Source organism: Galleria mellonella, unplaced genomic scaffold, assembly GCF_026898425.1.
Source record: "Galleria mellonella isolate WM207_F2 unplaced genomic scaffold, CSIRO_AGI_GalMel_v1 utg78, whole genome shotgun sequence".
NCBI classification, from domain to species: domain Eukaryota; kingdom Metazoa; phylum Arthropoda; class Insecta; order Lepidoptera; family Pyralidae; genus Galleria; species Galleria mellonella.
Window position 1 is genome coordinate 2756020 of NW_026442151.1, and position 15667 is coordinate 2771686.

At 31.1% G+C, this 15667-nt stretch overlaps 1 protein-coding gene across 2 annotated transcripts in view; it reads right to left on the bottom strand.

Annotated features, from left to right (window-relative positions):
• The window catches only part of LOC113517298 (ecdysone receptor), a 315053-nt gene that overhangs the window by 83133 nt on the left and 216253 nt on the right, over positions 1 to 15667 (bottom strand). The window lies entirely within an intron of this gene.

The window sequence follows — 15667 nt, forward strand, 5'->3', positions numbered from 1 at the left end:
ACTGTAAGTAATACATTGGTTTAAAACGAATATTATAATAACATTTTTAAAATAACAACGAAACTGGTTTTTAAGAAGTTATTTTTTGTACGTCAATTAACATTCAAGATACGAGAAAAAATATTTATGCTTAGCATTATACTTCGTTAATTCTATAGAGGTCAAAGCACTACATTACAATAATAGGTGAAGTACCTACTCAACGTTTTCATGGGTATGATGTAAGTTTGGTTACTGCGGTAACATTATTCTGTCGCAACAATTATTTACCAAGTCTTTATGGTTAAACTACACTGTTTATTCTCTTTTTTTTTCTTCTTTAAAGACGAAAAAATCTTTAAATCTTTAAATTTAGTCCTTTAACACTTGGTAAATCTAAGGTTTGTCTTTGAGGTGTGTTTTGATCAGCAGTGAAGAAGTCAGTAAATATTTTCGCCTAATCTCTGCATTTCTTTTTAAAGTTAGTTTTTATGCTTTTATTTTATTCCTCGCGCTGATATCCGATAAATAAAATACCAATAAATGCGTAATGCTTTTGCATTTTCGTATCCCCAAAAAGCCTGTATTAGCCTAAAGCTTATGGCCCCATAAATCATTTTTATGGTAATTGGTTGATATGATTACAGACATCTAAATCGATTATGTTTCATTTTGTTAAATTTTGTAAAAAGCAAATAAAGTGCATGTAAAAGTAATAAATTTACAAAGTATTGACTTATGAGCTCGTTATAATTATATGAAAAACTAGTAAATTGGCTAAATTCAATGGCAAACTACTGGATAAATATTTTAGCAATTTTACACTTTTGCTAATGTGAACATTTATTATAAATTTATTATAATTCTCATCATATTTTATATACATAATGTGTATAATTTTGAATTCTTTTACTGTCTTATCTTTCAATAGAGTAATTATATCTTTTATTTACAATAAATTGTTTCCCACAGCTTCTCCCACATAAATTAGAGTAAAAAGTAATCTATATCAAGTTAATGTATATAATATAATCTATAAAAAGATGTGCTTTATCTATGTACTATTCAAGGCGTGATTGAATAATAAACTTTTTTATAATTTTGAAAATACGTAAAACGTTATATGAAAAACATTAAATCAAGGTAGTAAAATATTTTGACAATTTTTATAAACAAAAAGGCGTCACGATTTGCAACTTAGTTGTTTGTGGATGTCTATCTCATATATCTCGACTGATCCTTGTCTTACTTTGGTTTAAATCTGAAAGCAGTACGAGTACTGGTACGTTAACAAAAAATATATTGCGTGAATAAAATGAATCGATTTAACAGACATGAAGATTGATATCCTTATGCGAAGCGATTGACGATATATAAATGGCAAGCTTTTTATAAATTACTATGAGCTTACAATAACATGTAGTTTTATTTTTAATAAAATGTTAATGTTAGATAAAAAAAAATATTCGCATCTTCAGTACACGTATAAAGAATAAACCAATATTTTCTTTTATGCAACTTAGAATGGCAAACAAGTTGACGGCTAACCTGATGGAAAGAATATGGGCACGCAGAGATGGGCACGCACGCACTCTCACATGTGTACATGTACGTTGTATTAATATTTAATCAATTAATTATTTATTTATTGGAATATAAAAGAGCTATTATTCTTCTTTTTTATTAATACTAATTCCTAGATAATTTAATACAGTTTGATTGTAATGTTTAAACATTTTGCCTCGTAAATTACATTCATTTGTAAAAAAAACTAATTAGACTTACGAGTATCCTTTGCGACTTTATGTCAAAAAGTTTATTGTCTCAATTAGGTCTTTCGAAATAATCACATTATGTGTGTTATAAGTTTATGGCCAGTTACGTCGTATAACTGGAATTTTCTTTCTCTAACAATTATTTTAATAGCAGTTCATTGTTCTGGAATATTTATAGAACAGGTTGGATGTATTCTTATATTTACAATATAACATGAGAAACTATTTCATATTTTGCTTTTGAAGTTCCCAATTTTAGTGTGGTGGGTGGAATCAGTGTAGTGGAAAAAAATGTTTGAATGTAGCAATTGTTTCAACTATTATACTCAAGAACGACAGCCGCTTAGATACTGGTCTACTCTAGTTTACTGTATATCTACATTACATGAATAAACCATAATATTGATTACGCTTAGTAGAGCCAACAGCTGAGTTTATTAAAAATGAAATTACAATTTTGACGAATAATATTGTTTACAACGTTACAAGTCCTACTGTTGAAATTTAAAAAGTTCTTTATTGGTATACCAATTAAGTTTAAAAACTTTTTTTTTAACTACAGTTATACGTAGGCGTTAAGAAAAAATAAATACCAAAATTCACACGGGAAGGGGACATAGGATACGCGCGGCTAGTTTGTTAAATAAAATACTTTCTATGATTGCAATATTTACACGTGTGAAGTTTGCCTAAATTCTGCGAAATCTAGTTCTAAAAAAAAAGATAAGCTAGCCTCGTATCACCAAGGGCATCGATGTGAAGGGCACCGAGGGCATTCACTTTACTCGGAAATCGATAATATTTATGTAATTCTAGATTTTCACTCGCATTTTTATTTAGACGTTATCTATACGATACGTTTGAAGTGAATGTTCCGACTGACTGACTGAACTATATATTTATTGGTTTAGTAGTTTTTTTTTTGAAGTGGTTAACTTTGAAGTATTGCAAATTAAATAGATTTATCAAACTAAACATATTCGTACTTATAGCTATAAATTCACGTTTATACTACTGATAGGGATTCAATGAAAGTCTTTAAATGATAATTTTTCTCTTTACTTCTCCATGGCTTTTTCACAAGCTATAAAGCTATTGGTTACAGATTTACTTATTAAAAATGGCATAGTGGGAATTTTCGTATATAAACAAAAAGAAAATATCTATTTTACGGAAATTTATACTAAATAGATTGTCGGATTGTCTTCCTGTCGAAAGGTTACCAATCTACTATAAAAGTATTTCAGATATATCGGAACAGCATGAATTTGACATGCTAACTTGATATTAAAATCACGAAAAAAAAAACTGTCAATTTGATATAATTTCAATAGTCTGGAGGTTAGTCAAAATGTCTGACCCCAATTTCGTTATGAATATATAAGAAATATCTGTTTGAAACTTTGGAATTTCCTTTCATGGTGGACCCGTTAAGCTTCTTGGAAGAGAAAGGTGCATGGCAGCATACACAAGCTTGCAAGACGTAAAATCTTACATAAGTTCGTGGAAATCCTTCAAATGAATATTTCGTCATTTATAAATAGACGAAAATATTTATCAATGTTAAATTTATAAATTAAGATATCATCAGTGTCTAGGCATTCATTATAATATTCTGAATATGAGATATCTTTTAGTTATTCCTGTACGAGATAAAGCCAGATATAACAATTTAATTTTATATTAATAATTATATAACAACTTAATTAATATAACGATGAGTTAGCACCTACGCACACATGTAGATGATGTTAAGAACATATTAACTTTAATAAATCAGTATGAAGTTACATACCAAAGAATTAACAATGTCTTTTATTATCTTCGGTAACATTTTACACTTACCTCAAATTTATCTGTTAAGGTAACAATTCCCCTGTATTGAACTACTATGAGATGATTCTACAAATATGGATCGTTGAAAAAATCTACTCTTATTTCGAATTGAGTATATGTATTTATATACGCTACAAGAATATGAGACACTAGAATTCGCAATTCATCCAAGATACGAGTAGGTTCTTATAGAGACATCTTTATGGAGCTGACGGAAAATGATAGGAGAATGGGATAAGAAATACATATATTATTAGATAGGTACTTGTACTTTGCATTTATTTGCCATTTTTATACTACTGAAATGGCAAACAAGCATACGACCCATCTGATGGTAAGTAGTTACCGTAGCCTATGAACGCTTGCAATACCAGGGGCACTACGCGCGTGTTAGATATTTATTTTAAATTATATTAATTTGCTTAAACATCTTGTGCCGAAATGTGTTTATTTATTAATTTTATTATATTTATTAATAAAAATCAAAGTAACTACTTTAAATATAATAAAGTATTAAAATTGTTATTATACCGAATTTAGTAATCAATTATTCTTATAATGTATATAGAAAACTAATTTATATTTTAATTAATTTTATAATTATTTATTATCATGATACTTAAATAAAAAGTAATGAAATAGTAAGAACACGTGGTCTCACTGACTTGTGTACTCGAATTCGGCCGTGTGGATATAAAAGATTGTCATTTGGGTGGGGAGACATTTCTTGTCTAACCATTGAACAGAGTGGAGCTCCCTGACGTATCAAGAGTGAACAAGTATAATAAACCACGTGGTCATTATATAAAATATATCACAATTATTGTTGATGGAAGTCCTAAAGAAGCTATAGTTAAATAACTGTCAATGGATTAACAGAAGTTGGATATTTATGTCATATTATTTATTATATATCAAACACAAAGTAAAATAAGTGAATATATGATTTAATAGAATGATATCTAAAATAAATGAACTGAGTGAACTTGTGCTCAATTTCTATTTATTACTAAGAGCCTTACAACCTTTATATTACTAAAGAATATACCATATTCATTTAAAGTTAGAATTACATAGTTAAATTATTATATAAACAGATTACCCTACAGTAACATACTTATATATTAAATATTAAAAATAATAAGTACAGTTTTTTTTTCTAATTTGATACGCGCATTGCCGACCTTAAAGAAATCACATTACCCCCTTTTTTTAAATTCCAAGCTGTAATCTCTTGGAAAAACCTGGTATAAGGTGCTTATTCCATAACTTGAGCGTTCGTGGGAGGAAACATTTCTGAAACCACGTTATACATGACCATCTAGGTTCTGAGGTATGGGGGTGAATTCTTTGTCGATGGCGAGTTGTTCGATTATACAACGTGGCTGTGGGTATCATATTGACTATTGTAATACGTAGATACCTAATAATTAAATAGTTTCTTGCTAGTTGTGTATATTTTTCATAAAACGACATGGCCTACCAGAATGTGGCTTTATATACCATCTATCCTAAACACAAATTTAGAAAAATCAAAGGAAGATATCCTATTTTGAGAAACTGGGACTATATTCAATGATTATTATAATAAAGTGCCATCGACAATGTTAGATGTAACATTAACAGTGTCAATAGCTTTTCATATTGTAAAAGGTTTGGGCGTGACACAAAGTTATGGAATGATCAATTAATATTCCATAGACATCATGTAAGTACCATTATATATTCACATAAATGCTAAACTAAGAGTTAATTTTGATGATATATTTAGGTACTTCAAAAGGTTTCTGTTCTGTATTTTGATCACGGAATCGCTTTTGTAATTTCGCTATTCAATGGCGTAATGATAGGCTTAATAATTATAATTAAACATACCAGTATTGAATACTAGATTATATGTTAAGTGTTACTTTCATTTTATACAATTTCAATTTAAAAAAAAGAATATTGTAGTTATTAGTATAAATTTAAAAGGTACCTCGCAATTGTATAATACATCTTTTGAGAACATTTACTTTGAAGGCACTGTTCCTAAATTGTTTATTTAGAGAGAATATTTGGTACAAATGGCCTACTCTTCTTTGAGTACCGTTTGCTTATCTTGGTACGTTACCGTTACCGCCCTACTCGTAATGTTGTACAATCATACGAACAAACCAATGTTCAAATTGTGTTCAACACCGAAGAATTTGTAGTTCACACGCGACCGTTAAAATAAAATGATACGCTACTTGATGTACATAAATATACATAATACGCAGTTAGAGATTATAATCTTGTTGTAATTACGTCATTCGTAATTTTCTAGATGGTAAGCATGTCTGCATATTCAGGTATAGTCTTTAAAGATATAAAAGAAGACTCATTTAACTGTAAAATACCTAACACGTGATTCATCTTCACCTTTAAAATTAATTATTTAAAAAAATAACAAAATTATAAATATATACATATTAGCACTTTTCAACTCACTGTTATCTGCAAATGATGATTGTAACGTACCTGAAAACCAAAAGAAAAAAAAAAAACAATTAAAGTGGTTCACAAACTTTAGGGTTTATAGCTGTGTAGTATTCGATACCAAATTTTTTGTCACTTCTGATGGAAATGTACGTACTTGATTAAAGTATTAATGTATAATACGCAGATCACTTGAGAAAGAAGATTTACGAAGTTTTAATATGAAGTTTATTAGTTACAAAATTCACAAACAATGAATCAGTTTACAAACAGTTTATAAATCGTAGTTTTTATATACGCAGCAACTTGTGAAGTTTATCGTGTGGAGTCGTTCCTTTTTCTTTTGTCTCTTTGTTATAGCGTCTCTGTTTACATTATAGTAGCTGCTAGAGATATTGAAGAACTACTGGTGGTTGTGTTGTCTTCTATCTCGAACGAGTTTCCAATTTTCATAAATTGTAGTCAAGTGTGTCTTGATGACTGACTTCTTTTGTTTCTTTGTTTATAATTCGGACAACCACGTACCAGTGGGGTTACGATCTGCTTGAGGAACTTCTGAGAACCACTATTTCATCTTGTCAGGATTAGATATCTTTCACTTCTTACACCAATTATAATGTGCGGGTCACTCAAAAAATAAGATATATAAAGTTTTAGTAGAAAATTTATTAGTTACTGATTTATATAATTTCAGCACAGACTACGGGTAATAATCTCTAGGAAACGACTGGAATACGACTGTCCTACTGTAGGACACTTATGTATAATGACAATACCGATATCTCAATGGTAAATCAACATATTATTTAATGAGTAACAAAGATGGAGGTTTCCAATGTTGATATCTCAATGGTAAATAGGTAAGTATCCGAAATCAATATATTATTTGATGAACTACAAACATGAGAATTCCTTGAGTGAAAGTAAATATGAATGCAAATAACAATTTATTTAGTTATGATACTTTTCTAATAATTGCTTCGTTAGTATATTATAAATGAGGATTAGAATATATATAGATTAGTAACTAAATATGTTTATTATTTAAAATATTTTTGAAGTATTTCAAATAAATAACTTTGATAGAAAACCGTACTAGATTTTTCATATTTTACAGATTTAATTTCATACTAATAAGATAAAATTTTCACGGTCAAAGAGACATACGTAAACCTTGAGGAGCAGTGCGCCATAGCTACGAGTATGTGGCTTATATTAGAATCCTGAGTGCAAGCACCTGATTAAACATTTGGCCAGATAAGCGGACCACTTGATGTGAGACCCAATAGATAACGACGCCTTCCTGGGCTTACTCAGCTACTTGACGTTATAAAACGTCTGAGAGCAACATTTCGATCAGTACATCTTAAGCCTGGCCATGATCATAAAAATATTCAAGACAAGAACTGGTTCATTAAGGACCAATCTCAAATAATATTTAACATAACAACAGCACGCCAATGTAAAGTTTTCCCGACAAAGGTCTGACGTTTTGTGTAAACGAACAGCACGCTAAAGATGGAGCCTTGAATCACAAAGGAAACATATATGGAGGTTGAGTAAAAATCAAAACATTGGAAGCTCTTTCGTTTCATATGCAAATGGGAGTGATGCGTGCACCCGATACATACGAGCGTATTCAGCATGAAGCTGTTGTATACGCGATACGAGTTACAGATTTCTTGATAAATAAAAAAAGTGGGTGCACGTGGCGTGCTTATACAAATAACATTGAATTTTATCCTCGCTTTATTTGAATTATGATACTGTATGCTAATATACTGTCTTCGTAAGTTATAAAATTAAGTATTTTTAAAACATACGGTAGGTATTAATTACTTATTGTTGTTAGAAAATTATTTTATAATTAACCATGTCCACGACTTCGTCCTCGTGACTAGGTTATAAAGTAGACATGTTCTTCTCCATTTTAAATTCTACGTGTATACCAAACGTGACGATTAGTTGAGACGTCAAAACGTAACAAAAATATGAACTTTCCCATTTGTAATGCATTTTGAATGTGATACTTTTATTATTACTATTCTGTTTCTCCAGCGTTTTGGTTATGTGTGATATAACAAAACAGACCACGTTTCACATTGCTATTGTAAGTAATTGCCAGTGAACATTGTGTCTTAGTGTGCTACCGAGTGCAGAGATAGTTTGTGAATGCACATACGAGAAAAACTGAGATAAATAGACGTCGACTACTTAAAACAAAATCTGTCAATCGAAAGATTGATATATATTGTATTAAATTTTATAAATTACTATAGATTTGTGATTGGTCAATCTGAATGTCAATAAAACCGCGAATGAACGAGTAAAACCCCAAGATGCGTTTACTATTTCATAGTATATCAAATGCCTGGGAAGTAGAAGTCGTAATGCTTCAATAGATGGTATATATTTAAAAGGACTCAGACATGGTAAGAAGAGGAATTGAAAGGTTCTTAGCAAAAGCGATCCCGGACGATCAGCCTGATTGATGTCCTATTATATGCAGACCAGGTCGCTTGGCCATGGCCAAATTTTCAATAGCCTGGAGGGTTTGAGCCAGTCGGCACGTGTAACTTTTTGTGCAAAACCGCTTGGAATTCTTTAATAATACTTTAGAAAAGGTCCGAGTCGAATATCTTATTATGCAACATTTTAATAGGTTTCGGGTTAAACAGTTTTTATATCATATAACCTGTTATGAATTATAGCGTCTGAAGGATTTAAATTGCCTTAAATATTATTATGTAATATCTATACCTACGCTATTTGTAATATAACATAAACTGAGTATTCTGTAAGAGTATATATATACATTCGCCAATTGCGAAAATGAACAAGACACTATAGAAGTAATTGAAAAGCGAATGTTTTTTCGTTCGGCGCTGATAGCGATGTCTCTTCATTGGGTACAACTACAACGAGCTCAACAGTAGCTGCGGCAACTTTCTATGTGACCTCGAAATGCTGCATTCACTTTCCTCACGACTCGACACCGGTTACGCAATTGACACTACGACCGACATATCGCCGCTAAGAAGACTAGTTGTCGCGTCAACACGTTTTACGATATAAAGAAAAGTCGAATACCGAACTCCAAATATTATATCAACAAACAAACTAAGGAAATCTATTGCATCACACAGTGAGAGTCGTCGACGTGAATAGGAGAATACTAAAGCATTGAAACATGGTTGAGTTGAATATAAAATTTGCAATTTATTCGAAGGGCAAATAAAAACGCCAGGTGCCATGCTTCTTGCGTCCAAGGTTAGCGTTTCCTAGAGCTGCATTTAGGTTTCTTTTTATTCGTTGCATGTCCCTTCCCTGGAGCAGGCTCGCGTGCGGCCAAACCTGTTTTGATGCTGTTCTCCATTCCAGTCGTAAGGCGCACTGCCCATTTACACTTTTAAGTTTTTGTTTCATTACTTCAATGGTTTTTATGATGATGCTGGTAATTAATAGATATATTGAATTATTATACGATCTCCAAAGTCTAAGTAAAATGCTACTTATAATTATGAATATATTTATGCCAAGTAATTGTTACTGAGTGAATTTAGATAATCAAATGAAATTTAAGTGTAATGTGGTATGTATAATTTAAAATCCTATTTTGGGAATAGGTATGTATAAACGTACATAGGTGATAAGTATTCATATTAAATTAATTGAGTTTGAGAGCGGAAACAAAATAGGCAAAAAATATATGCGAAAAAATATATTCAAGAGCACTTCATAGAATCTTTGATTCACTAAATAACATTATTATGAAAACTTTATATTAACAAAATATCGAAGCTATCTGCCTTTTGTGTAGTTTAGTTTTATGATAGATTAAAATTTATTTCGTCTAATGAGCGATGAACCTAAGATTGCAGAACTGGAAAAGCAATAGGAACAAAACAATGAAGGCGGCGTCGAATTTGGCTTTTTCTTAGAAGCCTTCGACAACTGCAAAGCGCGCAGCAGGAAGTGGGGACGGACTTAGTTTATGTAACCCAATCACCTGCCTTGCTCGAGGCCAGCCTCAGCAATTTGGAAAAAATCAAGGCCATACCGGGCAGAATGCCAGTTTAGTTCACACATAATATCTAACCCTCCCTTGCCTCTTGAGTGTTCCTACAGCAGGATGTTGCATAAGCTTTGTTGTTTTGTTATGAGCGTGCGTCGCATTTTATAGTAGTTTTTTATGTGGGACCAGCAGCATTTTTCTAAATATAAAATGCGTTCAGAATTGAGCGTTAGTAGTGGATGTATATATTCCATATGAAATATATGTGAAAGATATTGTACTTCTTTATAGACCCTGTAAGTAAAAGCAAATCAATACTCCTTTCTGTTGACGAAACAAAATAATACTGTGCTTTAAAATAAATAACTAATATTTGTGACTTTTTATAGAAAATTTTTGGTCAGTAGGCTGCGATTTGGAAAATTATTTCTAACTACATACATTTAATATTTCATGAATAAACGTACAAATACCTACTTATATTGAATTAATATTGGAACTTATTAATGCGTCCGAACGTATTCTTGCTATAAAAACATCTCTGTGAACCGATGCCATCGGTTAATAGAAAAAAAAACTACACCGGGGAATTTCCATCGGCAGAAATTTTATTTTGTGGGTGAGACGAAAAGGGCATCATCCCCTGCCATGCAGGGCGCCCGTTGCCAAGCAACGTGTACTATCTTTGTATCAATGAATACATTGTGCTCTTTGAAAGCAGTACACAATAGAGACAAAAAACACGAATAGACAATATCATCTATGTTTAATTGTGCCACTGTTGACATTATTTGAATGATTTGGGGCTTGAGTAAGATTTATAAGCAGCTGTTTTGTAGAGTGAAATTAATAAACGTTTCTAGAGAGCAAAAGTTCTTGTAGGACTGTGGAATAAAAAGGATTTGAATGTATGTATACTGTTATTTATTCAAGTGTTGAACTTTATGAGACATTAACTCCAGACTTTTATTTCTAACGTTATTTAAAGCATCGTTAAACTTGAAAGGAGGTTTATTGAAAATATGTCTGGATGGGATTTACGTGGATGACGAACCAACTATACAGGAAAGGAGGGTAATGTTTTTAGTTATTGATATATGTATGTCAACATATTAGGTGCAACAGTTTAATGGTTTTCTATAAATTAGAATTCTTTTTTTTTATTCAAGGATCCTATCATTGATCATGATCTTAAATTCACGAATTTGTATTTAATGTGGAAGTATTATAAGTTACGTACTATCAGTCAAAAATTAAGATAACGGCTGTAAACTCTAATAAATTGGATTCGTATAAACCTTGTAGGTATCCTATAAAATACATAAATAAATTAACAATATACATAATTATGAATAGGTAAATGTTAACTACGTTGTCCCGTTCAAACAGCTGCCACATGGTCCTACCATGTTAGTGAATTTCCGGGCACAGACAAGGTTATATACTGGACAAGGACAAGGGCAAGGCAGGTGCAGGTAAATAACACGAAGTTATTCTGGTTATATTTAAAAAATAATATATAAAAACTATAATTCGCAATATATATTTTTAATGCAATTTATAATGGCAAACAGGCTGACGACCCACCTGATGGAAAGTAACCGTCACCTATAGACATGACTGTTATGTCCGTGGCAATATCATGAACATAACTGAATCTACTGTGTCACCCGTGCTGGTCCTCATGCGTTGCCATTTTTGAGGACTAACATGTTACGTTAAATTGATTGCTGCTATTTTATCGTTATTCTACGAAACAGAAAAAAAAATAGACTAAGCTTACTTGACATCATTAGTATTGGGGCGTCAAAAGGTTATAGTAATCGTTTACCGTCAGATGGGTTGTATGATTGTTTGCCACCTTTAAGGGACAAAAAAATTGAAATTTTACATATTTTGAAATATTGTAACTATAAAATTACTACTGAATTAGGTGTTATTTTACAGAAGTGGATTTCTGGTTATTATCAAATAATTATCAGAATTAAACAAAATAATTCTAATAATAACTTCAAAACTAATTTCCATCTAAAATCAGAGTATTTCTTAACGTGTAAATGAATAAAAAGAAAGAAGAATGTGCCTAGAATATGATCGAAATAAAATGATAAAAAAAATAATGGATAAACGGATTTGACCGTTAAAGCACGAATAAAATATATATTTAATATCTTTACAAACTAATGTTTGTAATAACTGTAAGTAGCATTTTCAATATTAGTTAAATAACTATGTTAATATCATATATCAGATTATCATATATAAATATATATGATTCTAAAGATGCTTATAACAGTTACCTATCATATGTATCTTTAGAAAGTCTTTTAAAGGATTATCTACGTTATTGGAAATGTATTCAAAAGTTCAACAAAGAATTTTTTTATCAACTATTACATCTGAAATTGCTTACTTTTGATCTAAAGATCTCGAAGTGGCATCTTTTTGAAAATATTACAGCCTTGTTGAAAAATTTGTATATAATTTAATGAATATTGATTTGTACGGGATTATTATTACTACCATGGCAGTTTTTTCGTGCATATTTATTACATTTTGCTGTTTTCAACAGGTATGAAATTATGTTTCCACATGCAGGCAACATGGAATGAAACGAGGCGCTAGCTGGTAAGCTTAATGTTGGCATTTACAAGTATAATGCGCTTGCACGACTACAATATTCTTTAAAGATCTTTATGAATTATTTATCCCTCGCATAGACACCATTACAATTGCTTTTTTTCTACTTAGAGGGAATAATTTTTGAATAAGAAATAGTGTCGTAGCCTTCGATTAAGGTTAGCCAACGGAAATGAAGTAACATATCCGAAAATCATAAACTGTAATCCTAAATTTTTAAAGACGTCTTTATATTTAGATATTTGAATGACTTCCATCATAATAAAATTATTACATATAAAATTAAATTACTTTGTATATTCTAAGACATATTATTAAAATACAACATAAAGGTTTTGAGAAAATGTAATACTTATAAAGCAATATAAAATAGGTAAAAGGTAACCGTTGACCGAGCGACCAAAATAAAACTCGTATTTTAGTTGCTCGAAAAATATATACTTATATATTTCATAATTACAGGTAAATATAGTAGTCGTATACAAACAATAAGGGTTAATTATACAATATAAATACGTCTAACTTTGTGTATAGGGGAATGACAAATGAGAACTGTAGCCACCTCTTATAGAATATTTGTGAGGATCGTATATTCGTATTGAAGATAAATTCATTATTTCAACTAGAAACATTGGACGTCATAAGAATTGTTGTCAATGAAATATGTATATTCTAAAGTTATTTGTACAGACCAGGAGTTAAACAATACAATGGCTTACTTTATGTGGTACATAAAGTAAGTCATTGTATTGTTTAACTCCTGGTAATATCTATAGGATTTAAGAATTATTTCTTTTGTTGAAATTATACTGTTATAGGTAGAAACAGTTTAAAATGTCATTAGAATATAGGAGAAATAGGTTAATTATTAAGAACAAATAAAGCTTTTATATTTTATACATAAGTATTTAGATATTTAGTTTTAAATTAAACTTTTACTAGGAGGCTACAGAGTAAATGGTAATTAATCACTTTGTTTGTGATCAAAGTCTAAAATTATACAATATTGTATAGTTTCAAAATTCTTACTTAATATTGATATCATGTAGTGGAGTAATAGTGAAAACCATCTTTAGATTCGGTTCGGTAATTCCGAGATCTTCCTACATATAATTTAACTTCTATAACATGTATTATTATTAGATAGGCGAGTAAAGATAAACTATTGAAATTATTTTCAACCTACTTCAAAATATGAGGTTCTCAATTCAATTGTATTTCTCTACCTCCGTCATTTCTAACCCGATTTGGAAAATTCTTTTTATATCTGAAAGAATATGCTTTCAGATAAAAATTTTTAGTTTTGAAAAAAGACTTGTTTCCGAAGAGAGTTTTTCAAATCCGGTTCAGTAGTTGAGGTTTTAAATCAAAATAACTGGTTTCAATACGATTAAACTTGTAATTTTTTTACGTGAAACAAAATCTTAAAATATAGTTAAGTACTTAAAATCAAATTAAATTGTTAAAAAAAAGTTTTGTACATCTAAACAGTCATATTTTACAGAATCTCACTATCCTTGAAATATCTAATCGCGATCAAAAGGTTACTGTACCTATTCATCACCAGACAAAAGGCCGCCTTTCACCATGTAGCCTAATACTGGCGCTCGCGAAAGAAGGCAAACGTAAACAGAGTCAGGGTGAATGGCCTGGGTTCAACTTGACACATTTTTGGGCGGCCCAATTCTGCGGGATCGCCGACCTGCGCTGTCGGGTTGCGCAACTGGGTGACGATTCGGGACAAATCGGGCCAAAGCTGTGTGTGATGTAAGGAAATCGGACACAAAGGGCAAATCAGGCCAAAATGGCTGTTTAGATCATGGAAGGTAAGGTTCGTGCTAAGGGAAATAGGTCAGTTATTGAGAACAAACGGAGCTTTGTACTTTGTACTTGAGTTATTTTTATTTGGATTGTGCAAATACTGGTTTGACTTCTGTTACAAAGTTTATTGTTATTTTAACCGACTTTACTTCTGTGTTGACTCATACTTCTAAAGGAGTTTGGTGGTGTAGCAGTTTAATAAAATGCCTCATTATTCAGTAGTTGCAGATTTGAGTCCCATTTACTATAAACATTAGTATTTATGATTATGCCTCTTTGTATTGATTTGAGCGTTTTTATGTATTATGCACCTACCTACTTGTATGTATTAATAGGTATCACGTATATATGAAATTCACTTCATTTCCCGTAGGTGTCGTAAGAGGCGACTAAGGAAACTGAATGATCGAGGGATGGGCAGCAGCTTCTCTCTTAAAACATTACCAAAGCCTAATTGCGGTCGCCCACCCGCTTGACAAGCGTTGCAAATACTGGAAAAGCTCCCCTTATGGGAAAGGTCTATGTTCAGCAGTGAATAGTTAACGGCTGATTTAATAAAATATAAATTGTTAACAGTGATAATGCAAAACAAAATAACGTGCACTAAATAATAAATGTAAAAACACATCTAAACACTTTCAATTCAGTGATGAAAAAAAAATATTTGACATGGTAGATAAAAGTATACCGGTGAGGCCATACTGCACCGTGATAAAAGAACTGTCCCTTCGAATTCCGCTTGCGTCACGGGGATGCAATAAAAAAATGCAGGTAGGGCTCGAGCATCGACCCCAGGGTTTTTAAGCGATGACGTCAGCAACGTTAACATGCGGCTATAAAACCACGAATGTGACTGACGCCATATTTAATGTTTATGATATTGATTTGCGAAGATCGTTGTTAACTTTCATTAAATTATTAAAAACCTTTTGAAATTCCAATTAAAGTTTGTTGTTTATGATATTTTTAAAACACGTGTTATTTTAGATTACTTTAGAATATGCGTAAATATTAATAAATATCACATAATTATACCAATTTTTTTGTCTCAAGCTAGATTACCTAGTATTTTGAGAAACGATAAGATAAAATATGTTAATGAATATATAGGTGGGAACCTAGAACAGCCAATTTAGAATAA